The sequence below is a fragment of the Egretta garzetta genome, unplaced genomic scaffold (assembly GCF_000687185.1).
Source record: "Egretta garzetta isolate BGI_Z169 unplaced genomic scaffold, ASM68718v1 scaffold542, whole genome shotgun sequence".
NCBI classification, from domain to species: Eukaryota; Metazoa; Chordata; class Aves; order Pelecaniformes; family Ardeidae; genus Egretta; species Egretta garzetta.
The window spans coordinates 168,583-193,980 of NW_009258766.1; positions in this window are offsets into that span (position 1 = coordinate 168,583).

The window sequence follows — 25,398 nt, forward strand, 5'->3', positions numbered from 1 at the left end:
ACGCGGGCGGGCCCGTGGGGTGAAATGGCAGCCGCTCTTGGAGGGAAACCTCTGGAAGTAGCTCAAGGGACTGCTTGGCGAGCTTCGCTGCTTAGGGTAAATACGCCCTTCCATTTCTTGCTCTCAGAAAACGGGATGATTGCCAACAGGAGGCTAATCCGCTAGAATTACTCCTTGTGCTGTGAAACATAGCAGTGGTGGCACATACATGGCTTTAGTATCTCTTGTTAAGTACAGCCCATGCCCAGGAGTAAGCTTGCTCAGTTATATGAGGAGAAAGACTTAAAGCTTTTATTATTTAAAAGGAGGGAGCAGGTGTGGGTCCATCATCTCAGCAGAATGACACCAACCTGCAGAGAAGGCAAGGACCTGGGCTGAATTTAGCCCTTCTCTTCCGCTCATCTTGTGAACGTGTTCCCAAGCAAAGCTGGCTGTCTCGTCAGATGATACTGAAGAGCCACTCCACAAACATGTAACTGGGCCTGGGGAGCATAAGCCGGGCTCAGCCACTCTCCCTGCGGTTGGAATGTGGTACAAGGAGTACTTAGGACTTGAGGAACATTGTTATTCCACATAACTGTGGTGCTGAAGCATCCCTGCCTAATGACATCAGCCTTAAGAATAATTTACAATTACATAACTCGGTCACAGAAGTTGGAAACCTCAAAGGTTTTCACAGAGGCTGGTAGACGGGGCAAGAGACTCAACCCGGTGGAAAATAACATTAATGATACTTAGCGTTCACATAAAGCTCTGCATTTTCAACACCCTGTGTAATGACTAGGTGTTTAATCTTCTGCCCTCTGAGCCAGTTCAGTAATGACTACCTCTGTGAGGAAACAGGATGAAGTTCTTGCCGGTTAAAGACCTGCAATTAAAATACTGCTACTATTCCTCTTAACCAAGCAGGCTCCGTTTGATATATGTCTAAGTAAACACTATTAAGAAAGTCCTTTTATCTCAACAAGTCACAGCTTGATGGTGGTTAACAACAGTTTTTATCACAGAATTGTAGTATGTTTGGATTGTCTGGGCACAGCTATGGTGCAGGTCAGAAAAAGGTGGAGTTGCACTCTTGCCTCGGGGTTTCCTTCCCTCATGAGTTTAATTTAGATTTTCCACAACATCTTACTATGTTCTCGTAACTTCCTTTGTATTTTAAAAGATGAGTTCAGAAAACCAAAACAAGTAGCAGGAGATGTAAAGTACTTTTACCCAGCTTCGTACCAAGATCTTATCTCTAAATTTGTACAGACTGGCTAAATAATTCTAGACATTTCTTTGGAAGCACATGGTTTCTCACAACGCGAATGTGGTGGTCTGCTGTATTCTGGAAGGAATACTTTCAGAAATCAGCGTGGCTACCATAAGCCTTCTAGCCTTCGTTTGTCTGTTCTGGATGCCTGCTTAAGAGACTACGTTGCTACCTGGGCTTGGCTCGGGTACCTCGATTTACTTCTGTGAGCCTTGGATCTATTGCAGCAAAAAGGTGGCTATTTTTGATCTCTAGATAAGAGCTGTAAACCAAGAAGTGTTCCAGGAACCCGCCCTAAGGAAATGAAATAGTTTGAAAGACTGAGCTTAGAAGAATTTTACTTGAAATCATTTAACCACTAGAAAATAGACAAATACATTAGAAATAGTATAATACAAATACTAAGTATACTTGGATTAGAACATTTCCCAACATAGCAGATAAAAAACACTGAAAATGCATAGGTTCTGAACTGGAGGAACATTGGCTGGTTGCCCCCTTGTTAGTGATGCCTTGGACGAGTCCAGATACGGAGTTAAGATCCCAGTGCAGCTGCACCCACTTTCGGTACCAGAACACCATCATTAGAAGACAGGCACTCTTGATCTGCTAACTCAAACAGGACAAGTAAATGCCTTCCTGTCTTGGGGCAGACTAGTTTCAACTTCAGTCAAATTTTATTACTTTGCTTTTAGCTTTACCTGCCAGAGAAATGCTAGAAAAAGCAGTTTCTCCACTCTGACTGCTTCCCGTCTTTTCTTCCTCACTGGTCTTTGGTTTGCAAAGACAAAAAATCTGTAAAGTATAAAAGTTACGTTCTATAAACTGCCTACAACTGGTAAAGGGTCCTCAAACTTTCCTCAGCGTTACTGTGTTGCTTCCGCTGTTTTTTCTGGGCGCTTCCTGGTGGTTCATTTGGTGCGGACAAATCTTATTTTGATCTAATTGACAGCCAGTGGCCATAGATCCTGATCCATGATTGGAGAGCCCAGGTATTGCTAATGTAGATAATTGTGAGTGTCAGTGGGGTAATTGCAGCAATATGGTTAGGGGAGTGAAAGGAAAATCAGGCATTCTGGGTTACCTGTGAAAAAGGATTTTCCAAATTCTGAAGTTAATGCACATCTAATTCATTCATACAGATTGGATCTGAAGAGCTAACAAAGTAGTAATACTTGCATATCGCGTCTTCTTACAAGGAGCTTAGCATATATTAAATAATATTACCAAATTTCTAATTACATATGTTATAACTTTTGTTGTTCTTGAGTAATTTTTTAATTTTATAGGTTTTTTAACCTAAGAAAATTTGAAGGATACCTAGAAAATTAATAGTTTATTGATACATTCATATGCTATCTCATCTATTGTTACTTCTTTATCCTCTAGTTCTTGGAGGTTAATCGCCATTAACTTTCATAGCAGTTTCTCTGCCACGTCTTACATTATTTGGTCTAGCAACAAGGAAGAAAAACAGTAGTATCTTTTAAAGTTATTCACTCACTGGCATTAGGTGTTCTATGTTTTTCTACATCCATATACATTTTCTTCAGAATAGAGCCATTTGTGTTACAATGTGTCAGATATACTGTGATCTCTGTCCAAAAATTTCACAGATAGATCAGTTGCCACCTACTTTGTTTGCTCTGCATATGAAATAATGATCTTTTTATCTTTTTTTTGAGAGAGAGAGAGAAGCGGGTAGGCTTCTGGATGACTTTCCCACTAGGAGGTGAATGTCTCAACTCAGAGTTATGTTCTTCACTTTTGCTTTTCAAACGCTGCTAATTACAGCCTCCGAAAAGACGACTGAACTTGATGAAAAGCACAATGAGAGCACAACTTTACAAACAGAAATTGAACTCTGGTGCAAGCCACTATCATGGCTGAAGTTTATTTTCCATTGGTTTTGAAGCTGCAGAAGCATCACTTACCATGCAAAGGCAGGCTATGTTTAGGACAGATTAGGAGGTGAACTGTGTGTCAAGTAATGTAGGGATGTCTCAGTGAATTTGGAATAATAGAACAATCAATCAGCTCCATTGATTTTGGATATTTTTAAACCCAGCTCAATGTATGGGATGCACTGATAATTTTGTTTTAAGCTGATGCAGCTTGGAAATGCTTACCGCTGAGATCAATGCAATGCTTGATGTCTCAGTTCAAAATAGTATCTGCTTACATTCCTTAACACATCTTTATTTCATATTTTAAGTGCTACATGTAGACCTATCTAAACTTTTTTAATATCGTGTCATGGGGTCTTTAATGAAGGGATGCTGAACGTGTGCAAGTTATTCAGAAATTTCTTTCAAAAACCTGAAAATGCAGTGTGAATAGCTGTATAGTGAAATTCATATCAACACATCATGCTGGTTTTGGCTGGGACAGAGTTAATGTTCTTCATAGTTGCTGGTATGGGGCTCCATTTTTCATTGGTAAAAATCCTACTGTTATTTCTTACACTTTGTAAATGCTGTGGTATCTGAAGTGCCTGGTCATAATATCGCAGAAGTAGATCAAGTTAATTTCTAACAAAACAGTTCAATTTTGTTCATCCATTATCAAGTTACTCTGTCTAATGGTGTGCTTCACAGAAAAGTCTCTACAGTCTACACTGGGATCAGCAGAAACCTGTGAGCACCAGTCAAGTGCTGACCAGATGAGTAACTGGTGGTGCCTTGCTACAGAGCCAGATGTAGATTTGCTGCAACTGGAGCTCAGCTTGGCGTAGGAGCTGGGAGCAGCTTTTCTTCACAGATGGAAAGCTCAGGTTACTCTGGCTGTCACCCCTTGTCTCATAGTGGCTCTGGCATATATTATTCCAAATCTGGTCAAGTAAATTACTTGTGTACTAGAGATACATTTTCAAAAAACACACCAATGCATTGGCAAGGGCGGGTTTTTAACAAAACTACGTATTTGGGATATTTGCAACTGTATGTTTGCAGCTGTGTTTTCAAATGGTAACTTCAGAACTGCAGTAATTAGGCTGTGGTGAAACAGCAGAGAACGTACCCAAGCAGGCCTTTGGCCATAGCCATCTGTAAGGAAGAAGGTAGATTTTCAGTATAAATAGGGCGTGCTCCTACACTAAGTAACTATGTTTTCATTGTTGACTGTGGATGTTTATCGGACAAATACTAAATGCCCAGGCCGATCATTAGGTTACCTTATTATATTGTGGGATACATCTGCAGAAAGTGTGGATGCTATGTAAGAGCTGCAGAAGTATATTCTTTAGCAGGTCTCCATAAAGGAACACAAGACAAAAATGGCAAGGTACAGACGTAAGAGCATTGCAAGGAGACTGGGGAGAAGACCTGTCTAGAGGGTTGGGAAGTAGACTATTCGCTGCTACGTTGCAGTTCATGAGCTCAGATATGGGTATTTTTGCCTGAGCAGTAGTAGTGTGTGGCACTATAGATAATGAAATAGTGTATTAAAATGTGGAATTAAAGGCAGAAAATAATTTGAACTCCTTAATGCAATTGCAAATAATTTTAGTATTTCTAGTCTTCCAACTCAGTTCTTGACTGTACAGGTATGACCTTTTGCATACTGGGCAGAATTGTACCGTGTGTATTTTACTAGAACACCGGCAAGCCAAGCACTTAAGTAATCAAATTACGTTTATCTGTGCAGTGATATAGTTAAAATCCCATGAAGTCAATGAGAGCTTTTCCGGTGGCTTTAATTTTGCAACTTTAATAATACTAGTAACCTTGTCTTGGTTTTAAAAAGAGTTAGGTTGGTTTGCTTGTTTGTTTTCCCCATAGGAAACACCACTAACATAGACACTTTTAATTTAGTTTTAAAATTACTATTGATTTAACCCAATTTCAGTTGATGCTTTTTTTTTTTTTGCATTTTAACCCTGCCTTGGGATTATCTTTATAAGATACTGCTGTGTTTACACGTACATTTTGTTCTGTAGCATGATACCACTTACGTTAAAAACCCCTACGGTGATTTCCTTGGTTCACCACAGTCATCATTTGCTAGGTTGTCCGCAGGTATCTACCTCAGCTGCTGTTCTCGCTGTCAGAGTTAGTGTTGATACACGAGGCTGCTGGGTGTGAGTTAAAGATCACAAGCAGAAGTAGGCCACTACTGGCATTCCTCCTGTTCTGCATTCTTGTATCTCTTTGTCCTGCTGACCTGCCTTTCCATCTCAGTTGCATTAAGTCTTTGAGGCATTTTATATTCTGTTCAGTCTTCAATCACAACTTTTTTATGGACTGTTCCAAGCTACTGCTGTTCAGAGAGGCAGCTAATGAACCCGTTTTGACAAGCCAGTGATTCATAGTAGCGTACCATAGAAGCAGACCTGTGTTTGACAAGTAGTGGTGGGAAATGGATTACACACCCCACTTTTGGGTTTGTTTCACAAATGATCACTAGCTATCCTAGAAGGTTTTAGCAAAGAATTCAGAAGTGCCCCTGCAGGATCAAGGTGAAGGAACCAATATTTCAAGCTAATATACTTCTTTTTTAGTCATATCTGTTACAGTGTTGGTTTTTCTAGAGCGATTGGCTTCTGTTAAGGGCAAAAGCCATTTAAGCAGCTTATGCAGTAGTTTATTGCCTCTCTTCCATCCCAAAGTCCACATCATTTTTGAGGGGGTAAATGGTAAATACATAACCAAGTGTAAATGTGTCGTAGCAGTGATTTTAAATAGGCATACATGATCATTCATATGGTTAGGTGCATTTTCTTTTGTGTGTTGTCATAATCTGCAGAACTACATCATTCACACATAATGGGAAACTGAAATAGAGTTAAGTCGTAACTGAGGCGACGGATAATAGACCTCTTCATTGGACAAAATGTGTCAGGGTTCAAAGTCAGCTTTTTTTTTTTTTTTTGGAGGGGTGTGGGTGAAAACTATGCACACATGCATCTCCTGTTCTTTGGCAAACATTCATAGTGAGGAGTAAATTGCTGAAGTCCTCTGTGGCAAAGTCCATGTTTTTCGTTTTTTGCCCTTTTTCTATTTTTTATGAGAAAAGGGGAGGAAGTTGTAGAATACAGCCAGATTATACTTACCAGCAGTGATTACATCAGCAACTCATCAGTAGCCACCTTCTAATAAATAATACTTACAATATTATGAAGCCAGAATTTTGGTCAATTTGTTTAGCTAATAAGGTGAATTTTGCTGGGTCAATTCTGTTATTAACACTCACATTCACTGATAGATGGTATTGTCGCCAGGGTCTACAAAATCTTCTTTTCATTGCCTGAAGAAATTCCTCTACTGGAACAGAATACCTTCTCCTTGCATAGAAAGACAGCATAGGCATTGTGTTAAAATCTGTAAACTGGGGCTTTTATCACAAAGAAGCTAGGCAACATTTTTCTTTGAATTTCTGATTAATGAATTCTCTTTCTCTGATTCTGCAGGTACTCTTTGAGTATGGAAGGGCCAGTTAGGAGACTGAGCAAAGCCATTGCTACAGACAGCAAGCAAGTGCATCTCATTCCCCATGACATCGCTGTGGAGATGCAAAAGAGGAACACCAAATTCTAAGATTTGCTGCAGGTACAACAGGAACAAGGGATAAGAAGCTCTGACAATTTAATGGCATGAGAAAAAATGAGGAAAGGCAGTGCTTGTTAGAAGGGTAATAAACAGTTCCCAGTATCTAAAGTTTATGTGCAGATACAGATTCTATAAAGACTAATGACGAGGTCCCTGAGCAATAGCCTGTGTAGTATAGCACTGAACACGTAAAAATTATGACAGTGCATTTATAGACTTTATTTTCACAGATTTCACTTTAGCTTCAATTTGCACTTGGCATGCCAGACTGTACTAGGTAGTTAAAAAACGTTCTTTGTTAGCCGACAGAAGGTTTGATAGCATTGTTCTTAAGCATTTCCTTTTATGTTTCGAATATTAATAAAGTTGTTTGTTTATTTAGACACTGTTGTCCACTTAGCCATAACAAAATGGCTGTTATGCCAGAATGTTTTAAGAGTAAAGCAACCAACCTGTAAGATCAGATACAGCAGCATCCCATGCTCACAGAAAAGCACACGCCAAGATTTATGTTTAATTTGACATGTAATGAAAAAAAGCAATCAACCCTTATCCCATGCAATCCATACAATTAACCTGGCACTAAACAACTGTACCAATTTACAGTCACCTAACCTAAAGCTTGTTAAAGAATAAGCACCACAGGCCTCTCTAAAGCCTCATAACGTGTGTACGTGGCACGTTGCAGAGCATTTTTCTAGCAAAAAACCACCCTACGTATTAGCAATAAATTGCTCCCTAAAATGGCCTCATCTGAATACATATAGTCTTTCTAATTTTAGTCTTATGAAAGGTGTGGATCCTTCCTAGAAGTGTGAGTCAGCCCAAAACAACTCCTAGCAAAAGTTTACAGGATCCAAACCTTGTCAGAATCCTCACTTTCAGTTTCTCAAATAATGGTGCAAAATGAAGTATGTCACAGATTTGCTTAAACTGTTTTAGTATAAGAGGAGGTGTTGTTTTGCTTTCCAAATGCATGTTCTGCTTCAGCAGTGGCTGAGAACATAGCTGATTTTTCTGTGCAGGCCCCACGTTGTCTGGGACTTGCTTCTAACGTAATGTCAGGAGAAGGTAAATGAGGTTTACCCAAGTGTGTTAACAACTTCTAACCCATTACAAGCAATACAGCTGGTTTTGAGTAAGGTTCCAGTTTATCCAGTGTCTTGTCAGTGCCTGCCACTGTTAAGTAGTGGTTTTGACATAGCTGTGACCAAATTCCTCAAGACATTCAGAATCAGAGTTGTATTTCTTCTGGTTAATGCTGTCCTCTGGTTTTGGGAGGACAAATTAGAGGCCCAGCTTTTTTTGGGGGGAATACTCCCTGTGCTAGATTATGAAGGCAAGCCCTATGTGAGAAGAGAAAGCCGTATCCTTTTGGGAGTAACCACCATCCTGTGATGAGTGGAATGTAATTATTTTGCATGTATAAATACATCAACTGTTTAATGATTTGAAGGACAACTGGAAAGAAGAATGTAATTTTTGTGTTATGGTTATGTTTTCTTGATCATACATGCCAGTCTGAAAATACCTGAATCTAGATTCAGAGTTTCTACTTCATGTAAAAAAGCAGCTGTGAACCTGTTAAGCCGGCAGGTGTAATTATTACTGAAGTAGTCTAGAACAGGTGAACCCAATCCTTTCTATTTTACAGGGAACATTTTCATGAAGGGTAATCCTTGTTAGTTCTCTCATTCCAATTCATCTTTTATTTATATATTAGAAGGATGTGAACCATAATTCTCTACTGCCAGAAAAAGAGAAAGCACAAACCAAAATGCTGTGTAAGCAAAACACTCCAGTGTATGTGTTTTATGCCCCTCCCCTTGGAAGAGGCAAATATAAAGACCACGAAACATACGGTAGATGATGGTAACATTACTCACTCGGGGGTCAGGTGCAGCTACACTGAGATGGCAGAGCTGCTCAGTCACATGGTTGGTACTGCATCATATGAGCTGGATCGTGCCTGCCAAGCTAGCCTGCGCTACCCAAGGAGAGGGAGGTTGAGTGGGAAGGGACTGAAGCCTTTTAAAGCTCGCCCTGCTGTTAAATGCACACTTTCCTCAATACCTTTCTGGCAAATTTTTAGATGCTGTAGCAACGAGTTAGACTAGAATATCTTGCAAATCTTCTGTTACTAAAACCTCTTGAAAGTGTATAATACTAACAAATCAAAATAGGAGCCCTTGACCTGTGTTTTCACTCACCCAGCAGGGGCATGTATGACTAAATAAAACACAACACACTGGAAAAGCAGGCTGAGTGTGTATGTATCCATGTTTTTTCTCTTTGCACCCTTATCTCCTCCTTTGCATTTTGAATAATGACCAGGGCTAGGCTGAATCTAAATGGGAAGTCCACGTTCCAAAGAAGCAATACAATATTATCATTTTGTTTGAATTGGAAGCTGGAGGAGCATTAGACAGAAATAGCCTGGAGAGAGTCAGAGAGAGAGGTTGTCTTTAATGCAAGTAAGGATTTGGGAACTTTCCTGTTAACATCTGTGTTCAGTGCAGTCTCACAGAATTAGTCTTTAGAGACTATAAACTTTTCCTCCAATGGTAACGGCAACCATGTACTTCTAGTAATTTGTGCTGAATAGGGATTCAGCTATGCAGACGGTGCAAGGTGCGCGTGAGAGTTCACACACAGCATAAAACTTGTGCAGGACTATCTCCCGTTGAAAATCAGAGTAGCCTGTTTTCTCTGTTCCAGTGCTGTTAGTGGCTGGAAAGAGGTGAAAAATAAGACAAAAATTTCTACATTGCACATGAGTGTATCTCCAATGGTGCAGATATACTGCCAGTCCAACATCTTTTTTTACAGAGGGGTGTTACAACCTCTTTTGCCTTGAGTAAATTAATTTTTGTTTAGACCATAAAGGTACAAAATCATGCATGCCAGTGTTAAGAGAGAGACATTCATGCTGTCTGGAGATTGTGTTTGGAGAACCATTATACTACAGTAGACTCACTTCACACAAGTATTTGTCAGGGTAATTTCATTTGTGCCCATAATAATGTAATTAAAAATCAATTAATATACAGAAATAATGAAGCAATATAAGGCTGTGGTTCTGCGTTAAGTAATATAAAATCTGTGCATGCCGGATTTCCTGGCAGTAAAAATTTGATCTGTATTGGCGTGAGCACACGACTGCATTTTTATCGAATCAGCCAGAGCATATGTTACAGTGTTTATTCAGATTTTATGCCAGCTTTCTGTCAGTTGAGGAGACTAAATTATGCGTGATCAAGCATAAAGTTAGAGTGGTACAAACAGACAATATCTCATCTGATAGGAATTCTTCTGGGACAAAATTATTTCTTCAAGCTATTTACTATCTCACAGAATGATAGCCTACCACCCTAATATGATGTAAACCCTGCGTAGTCCTTAGACAAATCTTTTTCACGTCAGAGCCTGTCTCTATCTGATTAGCTGTAAATAGACTGACAATTTTTTCCTCAGAGGGAAAGAAGGGGAGAGTCACAAATTAAAATTACAGTTTACACCTTAGGCAAATACAGAAATGTTTCAGAATGTGATTTGTATAGAAATCTCAAGGGTGCTCATGTATAAATATAAATAATGAGATGGGAAAAAGTGAGTCGTAGTGATAATTAGGAACATAATTCTTGACGTTATGGGGTTAGGTTTGGGCCCCATATTATGAAAGGAAAAGGATTTGATTTTGTGCTTCCTGACACGTTTCTTCTTTTAAATATGCAGCTGCTGTGTCGTATTATGGATCCTTGGCATTTCGTTCTGAAGATGAATTGTTGTGACACTAGTTACTGGAGGTGAAGATAATAAACAAGAACATTACAGCGTGAACCAGATGATTTTTGAGATTTCCTAAGTCAAAGGGCCGAATCCATCAGTAGGTGCATGCAGGTTTTACTAACTTTGATACGAAATTGGCTGAGGTTATTTATGATTTTGTTGGGATTTTGTTAATTGTCATTTAAAATCCATTAGAATTTATGAATTTACTTTCATCACTGCAGTATTGGCTGTCTTCGGCCAGGGATTGTAACCAACTGCAGTGCAACATTCAATGACAATACTGCTCAACATGTTCAGGCAACCGCTGGCTACTCATTTCTGCACTTGCACTGCAGTCTTTACTAGGCTAGCCCAGCTATTTTTTGGGGGTCCATAGTGGACTAGCCCATGGAACTGATTTAAATGAAGAATAGCAGGGATTATGAAAGATGACACTGAATTTTTTTTTTTTTCCCTCCAAACTACATAGTGTGTGAAAACAAATGGAGCTGGGAACTTACAGCAGACCTGGCAAAAGGGTATGGCAGTGTGGGATAAACTGAACGAAGGATTATTCCTGACAGACTCAAGGTAAGAGCATACCTGTACCTCCATTCCAGGGTATAAGTTAAAGTAGAAAAAGGTATTCTGAAGTAGATGCAGTCATATGAATACAGAAATACCTTTGAAAAGTACAGCATGTACTGGGGTTGTAAGTCAGCTTTGTTCTGGTATGACTACATCTATACCAATTGTGCTGGTATAACAATGTTAATAAAAATGTTCTCCTAATTGACAGAGTTATGCTAATAAAACTTTTACAAGTACAAAACCCCTAAAGATTGGAATCATCAATAAATAGCATACCCATCTAATGTAAACATTGCACCCCCCAAATTCAGCAAGAATTCCTATTATGCAGATATTAGTTAAGAGTTTGTAGAGCTGTAATTCTACTAAGCTAGTGCCTTGGGAATATGCAGAAATTCCTTTTTAGAAGTTGAAGAGCAGTTCCATTTCTCTTGATACATTTCAGTGAACTTTCCAAAATCATTCTAGGCACAGCTGAAGCATCGTTAGCATTCTTCTACTACTATTTCTTCTACCACTACCACCTCTTAAAAGCTTACGTTTGTTCTCAGAATGGGGCCAGATTGTGCTGAGAGATTGGTATTTTTAATGCAGTTTCCTGTGGAGGAATAACCTAGACTCTTGGCAGCATACCACTGTGCAATTCATACAAAGTGCTCACATCATTTACTCTAGACTCAGGCTTGGGCTCATGACCGTGCCAATGTAATCTGTACTAGCAGTGCTATTTTAACTACAATCACGGCACATGCAGTTCTAAATGTATACAAGAAGAGACAAGAACTTAAAACATGCTTTGGGGTTGAATTTTGCAAAAAGTGATGCTTCATAAAAGCTCATTAATAGAAAACACTTCCAGGAGAAAGTTGATTAAATATACTAAGTTAAGCTCTGACAATACATAGCAGTTTGCTACATATGTGGATACTTAATCCAAAATGTGACTTGTGGATTTGACTTCCACCTGCAAGAGAAACAGCAGCCATCCTATGTGTGATTACAGTGCACTCGGGACTGAATGGGTCCAGCTACTCAGCAGCCAATGTTACAGGGGCATTCTCTTAGATAGGCTGTTTGGGATGCTTGGAGACTCGGGAGTGACCACAAATCCTAAAGCAAAGAAACTACTGAAGACTATTGAGTATGGTTGGCCCAGATACTATAAGTAGGGTCTGATCTCCTTGAGTGTTAGATAGGGCCTGTTAATTTGTGGTAAACCAGGTGGGAACAAGAGTGATGTGAAAAAAAACATGTATGTGATTACTTCTGACGCAATTTCTTATAGAATAATGGCAATTTTTTGTAATACCTTTAGCTATTAATATCATCATTCATTTCATCTTATACTGTTACTTCATTATAATACTCATGTAACTGTACCTACATAGGAAATTTTTTTTACCTTCCCCCAACTGCCGTGCACATAGCTTCCACGGCTGTCTAAACAACCTGCTTTTGTTTGCCACTCTGAAGTCACAGTGGTTGGATTAAATGTTGAAATGCTGGTTTACAGACAGGTTTACTACCTCTGTGTATGCACACCCTAGGAGTCACCATTTTGCTCTAGCTCTCCTTTGTGTTTCCCATAAGTCCTGTGCTGAGGTCCTAAGTCTTCTTGCTCTGTGGAAGAAGAAAAAGGACAGAAAAGACTAGAATTCAAACTTTTTGAGGGAACTTACGAATTGAGCTGGGTCACAGGCAGGCTTCATGCAACATCACATTAGAGCAAAAGACATGAAGATATCCAGAAAGAAAAGAACTGATACATGTTCCTAGAGAACATGCCCTATCATCAAAACATGTATGAGTAAGAACATTTTGATCACACAAGAAATAATTCATCATTATACAGTAATGTCTATAAAACCTTACCAATGCATTTTTTTGATCAGTAAAAACCTAGTTAACCTTTCTTAGATATAAATCTTTTTTTAAAAAAAACCACCTTAGATTGCACTAGCAAGACAAAATGCACAGAAGTGTTTTACACAACACAATTTCTAATTATATACTATTATTATAATTGTTATGCTGTTAACTCCCAGTGTGTTTAAATCTCATTCTACAGCAATGATAATGGCACACCTAACTTAGGATTTGCCCACAGATGATAGAGAAAGAAATTCTGCAAAACAAAAAATGCTTGGAAGGGCTCTAATGCAAGGCTAAACCACTTTCTGATTAGGTCTCTAAGGCCTTCCAGCCTTATACAAAATGAGTATAATAATGTTCTTGTAAATAAGGAGGGTGGTTTTTTTTGTCTTTTTGGAAACATAAATCAAGGCTTTATACCTATCCCAAGGCTGAATCCCTCTAAATGATTCCTGAATGGCACTTAGTTATGGCCTTGTTTTCCCTATGTCAGGGCTTCACATGGGCTCTGTACTGTTATAAGCAATATTAAGAAAGAACGAGAACATGCCCTGAGCCACAAACAAACGCCCATTTCCCTAACTGCTCTGACGCAACTACTAACAGTATCAGAGTATGGACATTTCCTTAATTTCCAAAGCATATTAAATAACAGGTGGGAAAAGACATATGATCTCGACAATCTGGAAAGAGACTCAAAAACCAAAATCAACACCTTCTTTGCTACTCTGAAAAGTGAACACTAACTTTTCATCTCTCAGGTTTTGCTTCTAGGCTCTGAGCTCCTCATAACCGCCTGTATTATCTGGTGCTTACATGGCAAATTTAAGCAGGGAATTAAAGTTTTTTTAAAAAAGGAAATTTTTTGGTGACTGTATATGAAACACCTGAAGAAAGGAGAAGATCAAAAGAAAAAGAAAGAAGAGCTTGGGGAAATGGATAAGTGATAAAAGGATAGGCTGAGGGTTTTCTTTGACTGCTGTTTGGAATGAATCCTGAGCATTACCCAGTATAATCCATGTTGCCTTTTGCACTTACAGCCTCATCAGTCATGCACGTAGTGCTCCTTGGTCACAGAATCACAGAATAATTAAGTTTGAAGGGATCCTGGAGGTCACTTGGTCCAACCTTGGTTCAGAGCCAGGGCCATTTGAGATCAGTTTGATTAGGGCCTTGTTCTGCTGAGTTTTGAATATCTCCAAGGATGGAGAGTCAATAGATCCCCTTGGACAACCTGCTCCAGTGTTTGACTATCCTTGTTATGAATGGGTTTTTTTTCACAATATCTGTTCTATCTGTCCTACAATCTGTCTATACTACTATCCGATCCATGACCAGGACCATTATAAGAAGTAATTTTGTCTCCTCTTCAGAATCTGCTGCTCTTGTCTCTTCTTCCAGTCTTGAACTCTGATGTTAAGGAAGCACACAGGGCAGGAAACTGTGAGTCAGGGATGCCACAGAGCTAGTTTGGGAAGCCTTCTGGTTCTTACAGCTGGAGAGGATTTTGTGCAGTGCTTTGTATGTGGTCATGGAATAGAATCATAAAATCATTTAGGATGGTAAAGACCTTTAAGACCACCAAGTCCAACCGTTAACCTGGCACTGCCAAGTCTGCCACTAAACCATGTCCCTAAGCACCACATGTGGTGAATACCACAACTCTTTGAACCCGGCCATCCAGCCAGTTTTTTACCCAGCGAAGAGTACGCCCATCCAAGCCACAAACAGCCAGTTTCTCCCGAAGAATGCTGTGGAAAATGCTGTCAAAAGCTTTACTGAAGTCCAGGTAGACAACATGTACAGCCTCATCCACTAAGGGGGTCACCTTATCATAGAAGGAGATGAGGTTAGTCAAGCAGGACCTGCCTTTCATAAAACCATGCTGACTGGGCCTGATCACCCGGTTGTCCTGAACGTGCCACATGATGGCACTCAAGGTGATCTGCTCCATAACCTTCCCTGACACCAAGGTCAGACTGACAGGCCTGTAGTTCCCCGGATCCTCCTTTCTGCCCTTCTTGTAGATTGGTGTCACATTTGCTAACCTCCAGTCAACTGGGACCTCCCCAGTTAGCCAGGACTGCTGACAAAGGATTGAAAGGGGCTTGGTGAGCACTTCCACCAGCTCCCTCAGTACCCTTGGGTGGATCCCATCCAGCTCCATAGACTGGTGTGTGTCTAAGTGGTGCAGCAGGTCGCTAACCATTTCCCCTTGGATTACGGGGGCTTCATTCTGCTCCCTGTCCCTGTCTTCCAGCTCAGGGGTGTTGGTACCCAGAGAACAACTGGTCTGACTATTAAAGACTGAGGCAAAGGCGGCATAAAATACCTCAGGCTTTTCCTCATCCTTTGTGTCTCTGTTTCCCCCTGCATCCAATAAAGGATGGAGATTCTCCTTAGCCTTTCTTTTGTTGCTAATGTATTTATAGAAACATTTTGTTGTTAATGTATTTATAGAAACATTTGGTTTCTATAAATAAGAACTCTATAATAGAGTCTTATCGTAGGTCCTGCTGAGGAACTGAGCTGAGAGGTATCTTTTGCTATAGTTAGTCAGGAGAGTCAAGGTTTGCACGTGTACTTCAGTGGAACCCAAATTTGAGATGTTTTACTTTTGTTTTCCCTTAGGCTGGTGATTTGCAATCAGGTGCTAAGAACACTGGCATTTCTCCAATCCCTGCTCTGCTCCCAGGAGGGCAGGCAAATTCCCTCGCAAACACTGGGAAAGGATTACTGGTGCCTCAACTTACGGCAGTACATAAAGTCATGGACCGTAGCCCTGGAACTGGCCAATGCACATGCAGGTACGCAGTGCCAAGACGGACACAGTAAAGGTATTGTTCCATGCACACTCTTCCCAGCAGCAGCCTGTTTTAAGGCGTTCCCTGGACCCACCTCAACTGCCAGCTGCTTGTTTCCGACACCCTTTCAGCTGTGCCAACACAGCTGTTTATGTGTACGTTTGGGAACTGAATTGTGAGACTAATTCAGGTTAAACTGCCTAACAATGCTTTTTTTGCAGAATTTTTCTTTAGTACCTGTTTAATGCCCTGGGCCTGATTCACAGTGTGGCCTTACAGGCAGTTGTGTTGATAAAAGTCATATGGCTGTCGAGAGAACAGGACAGGCAGGAAGAAAGGAAAAATTGTCAGACGTACCTTAAGTCAATATTGCTGCCAAAGGCAATGTATCTTCACACTTAAAGCTTTGTGGTGTTGCTGCTGGCAGCTGAGCTAAGCTATTGCTGTTGCGTAGAGTCCAGTGTTTGTCTTACAGTCAACCTCAGCAATGCTGACACATTGTAGGTATACTCATATCAGTTTGCTCATCAGCAGTGATAAGCTAAAGGTTAAATTAAAAGAACGTAGTTGCCAACTCTGCACTACGGACACCTACTAACTTGAGGGCTAATAATCTTGCAACATCTTCTGTCAATTCTCACGGTCTCCACAGTTCAATAGAAGATAGTTTCCAGAGTGGCATTGAATGAGGTGCAGTTCTACCGTACACTTAATCCAGACTAACAATGGGCAGCCAGTGGAAAGAGCCAATTCTATTCTGAAATTCTACTCTACTACCTGAAATTTGTGTACCTGAAGTGCTGACACCTCTTCTCTTGCACCAGATCAAATGGTCATGCAGTGCAAGAAGAGTCAGTTCCCTTTGAGAATCTGATGGATAACTAATAATTATTTTGGTGGGAATACTGGCCTAAATTGAAGGGATTAGGAAAAGCTGAGGTAATGAGCTAATTCTTCAGTGAGGATGTAGCTACAGGAACACTTAGAAAGGGATCCCTCATAACCTTGTGAAGTTTTTTAAGAGGAATTCCTTGCTCTTTGCAAACCTAGTACTGCTGCATTTGCAAAGCAACACTCTTTGGAGTTGTGGAACAGAATCTGAATTAATGGTGTATTTAAAACGGAAGTTCTCATTTAAATTTTTATGTTCATTTTAGCCTGCCACTGATGTCACTCAAGTGTACAGTGGGAATCGTTTTACTGAAATCATAGATACCACTGTGTCCCCTGTGAAGTAATTTCTACCTGTGTAAAATACATATGAAATGTTACTAAATCAAGTCAGCGTTTTATACCCACTTGACACTCATACGGCAGTGATGTAAATTACTGCAATATGAGGCATCAGTGAATAAAATTACACTAGAATAAGTCTTGTGTCAGAATCTGATCCCATATAAGTGTTTTGTACTGTTGTTTTAATGGAACATTGCAAAATTGAAAAATCATTTGTAGTCCTGCCAATGCTTCAGCATTTAAAAGGTCCTATTTTCCATTTCCCCATAGTCCCTTTATGCTACTCCATTAGTTTAAAAAGGCCATAAAGAGAGCACATTTAGCCACTTGGGAATATTTTCATTTCTGCGTTGCTCTTGCCTTTGGCATAGTAGATATGTTAGGTTGTGGCTGAGGAGAAAGGGTCATGGCTGGCCCGCCTCTCTGTTCCAGCTATTCTTGGTTGCTGGAACAGCTCCTAGGGGCCCCAGGCTGCCAATTGTACTAAAATTGCTGGTAGCCTTAAGAATATTCAAGGAGCAATTAGCTACCAAATGTGGGTAATTGTGACAGAGTCTAGCTAATACTGCTTGTGTCTGAGCAGACTAATTAAAGGCTGCACACATGACGAGAAGACAAAAAAGCCACCTCTTTTAAGGAAAAGAATTATTAAAAGAGAAAATATGATTTAGTATTTAAAAAAAAAAAAAAAAGTTCTGTTCTTTCTAGTGGGATCCTAGCAGGTTTTGATAGTGAAACTTGGAAAACAAAGCACAAGTAGAGTTTTTAAATTAAATAGTTCATTGTGGGACCCTTCATACTTTGCTTTTGATTTCATAAAGCCATTTTATATTTTTTACAAAATGGTTGTTCAGTGCAAGAACATTTAAAAATTATTCTTGCCTATGAAAAATCAGGAGTTCTATTTCTGCTATGAGAGACATTTCTAATTTAAAGAATCCCAGTTGGAGATATACCATCATGGGTACATAAGTTCTGTTTCTCCCTCTATACAAAATGAGATGGGGAATAACCTTCTGCTGGTCTGACAAGACTACTGTCCTTCATGCATCAATATCGCCGTGTTCGTTGTAACTTGTACCTGTGTTCCTCCCTTCTGCTGCTCCTACAACTTGTGAGTAGTTCCATTCCATCCCATTTATGTGATGTATGTCTTCAGTGGTACTTAGATATTTGCTAATATGATCATAAAATCTCACATCTCAGCTAAATTTTGTATGCCTCTAGCTGTGCTGCAGGAAGTGGCAGATTTCTTAACTGCAGGAGTCTCAAATATAGCTGATTATATCTACTTATTTCCCTAGTCTGAAGTAGATCACAGTTAGAAGAGAACAAACAGAATCAGGCCCTTGCAAGAGCAGCAGATTCAGAAGAAAGCAGGTCCCTTTACTTCCCTGTGCCCAGCTAAACCAGATTATTTTAGGAAACACTTCCTTGTGTTCTACGATACTGCAGTATCATTAATACCCTCTCAGCTGTTCTTAGGGTGCCATAGCGCTGCCCAGCCACCAGGCAGCCACCTGGCCACCCTCAGCAGTCTGTTTCTCAGGCTTTGACCTGCAAAACGTCTCTCAGATACGGCAAACAACTTGTAGTGTCCTGCCTTGTGCTTTAGCCACAGCTGCTAAATTTGGAGGGTTCTCTGTCTGTCTGTCTTGTGTCTTCTGCTATCACGATGGATTGGCTGTAAGCCTAAATTTAAGATGTAGTACTCTGAAGTACACAAATTATCTCATTACATACAGCAGAACTGCATCAGGCTTGGTAGATGTTTATGGCTGTAATCAGTGACCAAAAGTAGAGTCCCAAGCTGTCCGTTAATGCTAATTTTGCTAAGAAGATAGGTAGAAAAACTGTACTTATTTAGAAAGAAAGCCAGTTCCTCTTCTGACTGCAAAGGGGAACAAGCCATGCTGTCTTGGTCTGTCCAGAGAGCAGAGAACTGTGAACTGACCCACGTATGCAAACACTGCAAAGTTCAGATTTGATCGAATTCCAGACATTTTACAGCCAGGAATACAGGTGTTACCTCGTTACGGCAGCTGCAATTCCTTTTTTATAGACTGCTTCAAAGAGCAGCTGATACAGCCTAGTCTCCCTGCTTAAATAGCTTCTTACTCTCTGCTGTGAAAGTGGATTAGAAATAACATATTGCAACTGGTCTTCCATTCTCCCCCCAAAAAAGGAAACAAAGCTTTGTTATTGAATGCAGTCTTTAACTAGAACAGGCAGTTTACGATTGTCTTTTCAATACAAATCTGGTGATCAGCAGAGTTCGTGGCTAAAATTTGCTCCTTTCTTCTGTATCCTCTCTACTGATTTGCACTTGTGAATTCATGTAAGTGAGCTGTTCTGTGCTGATGTGAGAGCTCCTGTGTGAATGTGAGGACATGGTAGCTGATTCTCCTGCTCTTTGAACTGAGAATTTGGGTGACCTGACTGGCAACTCAGAAAAAGGCTCTTAGGTAAAGAGCAGCAGTGATACTGGTTTAGCAGGACAGTCCAATCTGAAATAGTCTTCAGGTTGCTTTAACTGGTTTTAAGGCTGAAGATGAAAGTTCTGTGCATGATGTATGTGGAAAGATGTCAGAAGGTCCATGACACAGGATTTCAGGAAGTCACCTTGTTTACAGTTTTTGTAACAGCAATGCATATTTTGTGCTCCTTGTGGTATTAACAATTGGAAGCATCTTAAAAATGAAAGGCAATTACTGCAGCCCCAAGGAGGGGGAAGAAGTAGAGATTGCTCTGTAGTCTTATCACTCTCTTGTACAGTTCAGGAAAGAAAAACCCAAAAATAGGAATGGTGAAATGTCTGTACCTTTTCAAAAAGTCTGACAGATGCTGCTATGGCATGCATCTCTGCTACTTGACTTGGAGGCATTCTGGCTGAGATGGTGAAAATACAGTCATATAAGGTACATTTTAGAAATACCTGTCATTGTTCACCATGATTCACATAACTTTGCGTAGATGGAAGTAGGGGCTTCTATGTGAGTACTACCTTGTGATAGAAACTGCAGGCTTGATCAAGTAAATTACACATGCAGCTTCCATGCAGATGCATGAAAAAAGATCAGGCTTTTAAAGTTTTTAAAGACAAATCTGTGGTTTGGGTTGGGCTTTTTGTTTTGGTTTGGTTTTAATTGACAGTAATGAGCAGCTCACGTGTAAGAAAGCTACCTTTCCCCCCCCTATATTCAGATGCACAGCTATGTTTCCCATACCTACAGTTGGTCATTATGTCATTAAGCTGTGTTCTTTCTTTGTTTCTTTTTGCATTAAAGGATTACTGTAATGTTTCCTGTCTTGCCCAATGAGCCTGACATTCCCTTTTCTCTTCAAGTGGCACAACTTCAAGTACCACAAGTGTCTGATCATTTACTTTACTCCAGCCCTCATCCAAGAGCAAAATGTTAACCTGATGACCAGAGCACACCTCAGAGACAACTGTGTTTAACTGTGTTTGCCCAAGGAAGGAATTAGGCCAGATTTCCCAACTCTGACCAAGGATTAATACAATTTTGTAAATCAGAGTGCTATCACCACAGTGTTCTCCCCTGCTAGATCATGTTAGCAGAGGACAATGATCTGTTCTGACTTCCTTCTGGAAATCCTGCATGGTGACACACAAGGAGATGGAACAACTCTGCAGCCCTGCACTGAGATTTCCCTCCTGACCGCACTGTAAGCAAGTACTTCCTAAGGCAGTGACTTCAAGCAGCTTCCTGATTAGCTCACTAGTTGCTTTAGATTTCATTTTGAGGTATGCAGGCATCCGCTGTGTCAGGAGCTCAAGCATGAAAATGGATCTCTGGATTCCAGGCTCACTCACACCTCATTAATATCTAACGTAGATGCCACCTAAGACCTCTGTACAAATTGTCACTGAGTTTGAGTGTTCTTTGAGCCGGCCAGATGTAAGGTAGCTTTGTTCAGGGAATTGAATGGCTATGTGATGGCATGGTGTGGTTTTACAGCATAGTGCCCTGGCAAGGAAAGAGCAGAAACTTAGAGCCAGAGATGGAGGAGAGGACAGGACAGCTGCTTTCCATGACTGTACAAACTTAGATTGCCTTAAGCTGCTTGTGAAAGCACAGTTACAGTCTGTAGGTATTTCTAGGGAGAAGCATTTTTCTATTTTTAGATTAAATAACATTGCCACTCCAGTTTAGCTAAGTAGTGCCACTACAGAATGCTGCTATATTTAGAAACCACTGAACTCCTTAATGCAAGAACAATATATTATGAAAAAGATCACAATACGCTTCTCTGTTCTATTAGTACTATGAATTTTTTAATTTATGCTAGGCCACTGTATTCCTTTTAATTACCACACACATGAATGTACATCTTCCCTGTGTAGTTGTGGCATCCATGTCCATCAATCTTTGACTCAAGTGTACGTATAAAGACTATTCCCCTGATTTTCAGAGTCACCATGAGCTCTGAGCTCATCCAGAGGCTCTGAATCATAGATAAGGAAAATGCATACTGGTACATGAAATTAGTATGCATATTGGTACATCCCAATGCATACTGGCACATGAAATTAATACCCTGCATTTTTCTCCCCACCTCTTTTGAAGGAATCCATTCTCTTGTTAGGGTTGTATTGGATGTCTAATGAGGGTGGATTTGTGGCATGCGATCTGCACATCAGCAAGCGGTGCAAGACTCGCATTTCTGAGCGAAAAGTACACTGTGTAACACGCTTTCACATCTCGCATCTCATTTTCCTAAGTTTAAATAAGGAACCAATTCATAAAAAGACATACCTCATTATAAAGCAGTGAGGATAAAGTCGGGCACAGATAGCTGGGACATTGTACAAGGAGTCTTCAGGCACTAAAGACTAGCAAAATAGGGGTAAGGTTACCTCTGGATCAGGACTTGCTTCGTTCAGCATGCCTGGGAACTTAATTGGCCAGCTCTGGATACACATTTGCTAGTGGGGAGAGAAGTCTGTTGTCACCAACTTCTGGCTTTGGAATTTGATTATACATAAATAAAAGCAGGTGTTCTCAAGATAGGTGGTTTATCAGTTTTTTTCATCTGTTGTTCAGGAATTGCAAATTATTATTTTTCCTTTCAAATTCCTTCTTCCTCCATATTTGCATGGGTATTTGCTTTCAGCGAGCAAAGGCTGTGTGTGTGGTGTCAAAAATTCTGAATTCAGTAGAAATAAGTTACAGAACACATGGAAACATATACTGATAGTCTTTATGCCTTTAAAAAGCTAATCTGAAATCAACACTGAAATGTCAGGAGATAAGAAATACCTATCAGCATGAGTATATGTAAGCACTTTGGATATGCAGAAAATAATTTGGCACGAGGTTTAGACATTTCAAATGTCGGGGTTGAGCAATGTGAGTACTGTAATCTTGTTACTTCTTTGGAATAGCACACATGAATGCCCAGAAAGAAATCAAAGCCAATTTTCTAAGTTTTAAGAATATGCTACTAAAATTTTTGTGTGTCAAAGAAAGTACATGATGCTAATTAAGTGAGGGGAATTCATATTGAATGTCATATGTCACCCACACTTGCAGTGTTCCAAGCTGTGCTTAGCCTGTGCTGCGACATAATATACGCAGTGGCATTGCACAGAACAGGTGGGAATCCACAGGCCTCAACACAGACAAACCAGGCAGTCTTGGCAACATTTTTTCTGATATTTGTCATTTGGCTGTAATAGGACAGATTTGCTCTTACACTTTCAGGTGTACAGTAACAGGAACAGATTGGTTACTAATTTGAATGATTTCAGTAGTGCATCCAACACAAATAAAGCAATTTACCAAACAATCTGTGACTGAAAAGATTCATAGCTTTGCATCAGCTTTGTCATTTGTGGATCAAGCAACTAATTGCCTGACAGAGCTTTAATTAAAAGCAACATTATAGGTATAGATATTTACTTCACATTTCCTAACTAGAGTAGGTTGAAAAGTTTGACATAGTGGTAGAATAATGAGATTATCCTGCAATTCTTTGGTTTTAGAACTTTAGAGAAATATGCTATTTGTAGGAATAAATAGTTCCGTATTCAGTGGTTCATCTAGAATAATAGATTACTTAGATTTTCTGTCTGAAGGAGGACCACTCCCAAACTAAGCATGTGTCTTTAGCTTGAATTGTAACATGTAATTTAAAAGCACTTTAAAAATCTAATTCGTGTGAGCCAGTCCACCATTATATATCCAGTATCATATGTGTGTCTGAGGCTTGATAGACAAGTAAGGTAGATGATTCACTTGATTTGCTTATGTAGGTGGTTAGATTAGTGGTACTGATAATTCCATAGGCTCTGCCTACATTGCCCTCTGCAATATTAGGATGCTGTCCCACCCAGTTTACTGTCCCAGCTTGGAGCTGGCAGCTCATGATGCCACCTACCCTGGAAGGAAGTCTGTGACCTAATCATAGAATCTGTATGGTGGAAGATTCCCAATGCAGCAGCTTAGCAAAGGCTTTCTAAATCAGCACTGGTATGAGAAGATTGCTGTTTGGTTGGTCTGGCGTGATTAAAAGCGGACCAACACCTAGTTCCAGAACAAGGTCGGGAAATTAAAGGAGGTCAGAACAAGCCGAGAATAGCAAGTCGTGCTCAGGGGCTTCGCAGGGGGAAGCATTCTTGGCTGAGGTATGGTGTTTTCTGGGAGGATTTTAGCAGGGAGGCGCACACCTGTGACGTGACACCCTATGTAGTGGGGAGAACAGGGAGGGGATCTCATTGCCTGGAGAGGTACAGGAGAACCTGATTTGTCACAATTTTGCTTCTAGGCAATAGTATATACATCAGGCAATCTCTACAGTTACCAGCCCCATTCCTAGACTCTGACTCAGTCATTCAATATTCTCGTAGCCTGGCTTCATTCCTGCAAGATCCCTGGTTTTGTAATTGTCAGAGAGGTAGGGTGGGAAGTGGGGAGGGTGAGAGAAGAGCCTGCAGTCTGCAGTGCCAACTGCAGGGCTTCTACGCCAGATGGTATTCCCCCATCTGAGGTCAGGACAGCATATGGCATTCAGGAGTCCTGGCACGCCAGAGACACGTTACACGCATTTCATGTCCCGTGGTGGGCACCGTGATTATTGTAATTGTAAGAGGTGTCGTTCCATCGTATTCCATGGCCTGTGTGATCATAGCAGGCAATTAATTCATGGATGTCAGTTCCTGACTTAGAATGGTGTTAGAGTGCATGCATAACTTCAAATGTTAAGTTAGTTTGGTTTGGGCCCTGTGTCAGGCTTTGTTTGCTTTTCTAAAATTAACAGGAGGTTACAGAATTTGGTAGTAAGCAGCAAATATTGGTGAGATCCAGTGTGATTTTTCTGCAGGTGTTATTTTATCCACAGAGTTGCTGTTGTACATGGTTAAGAAGTGAATTAGGATGGGGAAGAAGCTGTTAGCTGAGACATGTCTATAGTCTCCTTTCGTGTTTTGTTCCAGACGAGGACTGAAAGCAATAGACAGTAGCACTGAACCTGACCCAGCCTTCCTTCCCCGCTCAGATGCTTTTTTTAACCGTATCTCATTCATCCTGGCTATAATAGGTATCCAGTAAGACTATCCCATGCAATTACATAAAGACTCAGAGGACATTCACTCACTACAGACTCTGCATATGACCTTCACAGTACAAAGGCAAATTCAGGCATGCAGGGTAGCCTCAACTACAGTTAGGTTTGGTGCCATTCTAAATTGTTTGGGACAGAGTAGGGTGTTGGCAGTCAGATAAAATGATAAAACCATGCGATCCACATTTAGATCCAGTAACTGGATGTATCTGCAGAGGGGGAGCGAAGGGGCCGTGTTCGTCACTGTCACTGCCCACAGATTTAGAACAGCAGGTATGGGGATATTTATGCAACAGCTCTTCTTTCTCCTAGGCTCATACAGGTATACTTTCATTCCCCAACTTCATCTAGTTCTTCCCACAGCCACTCTAGTTACTTGCACATTCTTTGAGGTGAATTTACTGAGCTTTCCGTCTAGAGCTGATGCCTACTACTTCTTTTAGCTACACAACAGCAGAACAGAGGGTATGAATCACATATATATTTTATCAATGCTGTATATGCTGAAATGGTAACTGGCCTAAAAAAGTGCATTAAATAGATCGTATTACAGTTAAATATAATACTTCCAAAATACTCAGAAGTAATTGCAACAGCTAGCTGTAATAAAAAAGGAGATAAAAAATTTATATTTGTGGATGATCGTACTTTACTTAATGCAGGGCTTGTTTTACACTTACTATGCACAGTGATTCAAACTTTCATACGGTTCCTATTCCAGAAGAAGATAAGATAGGTT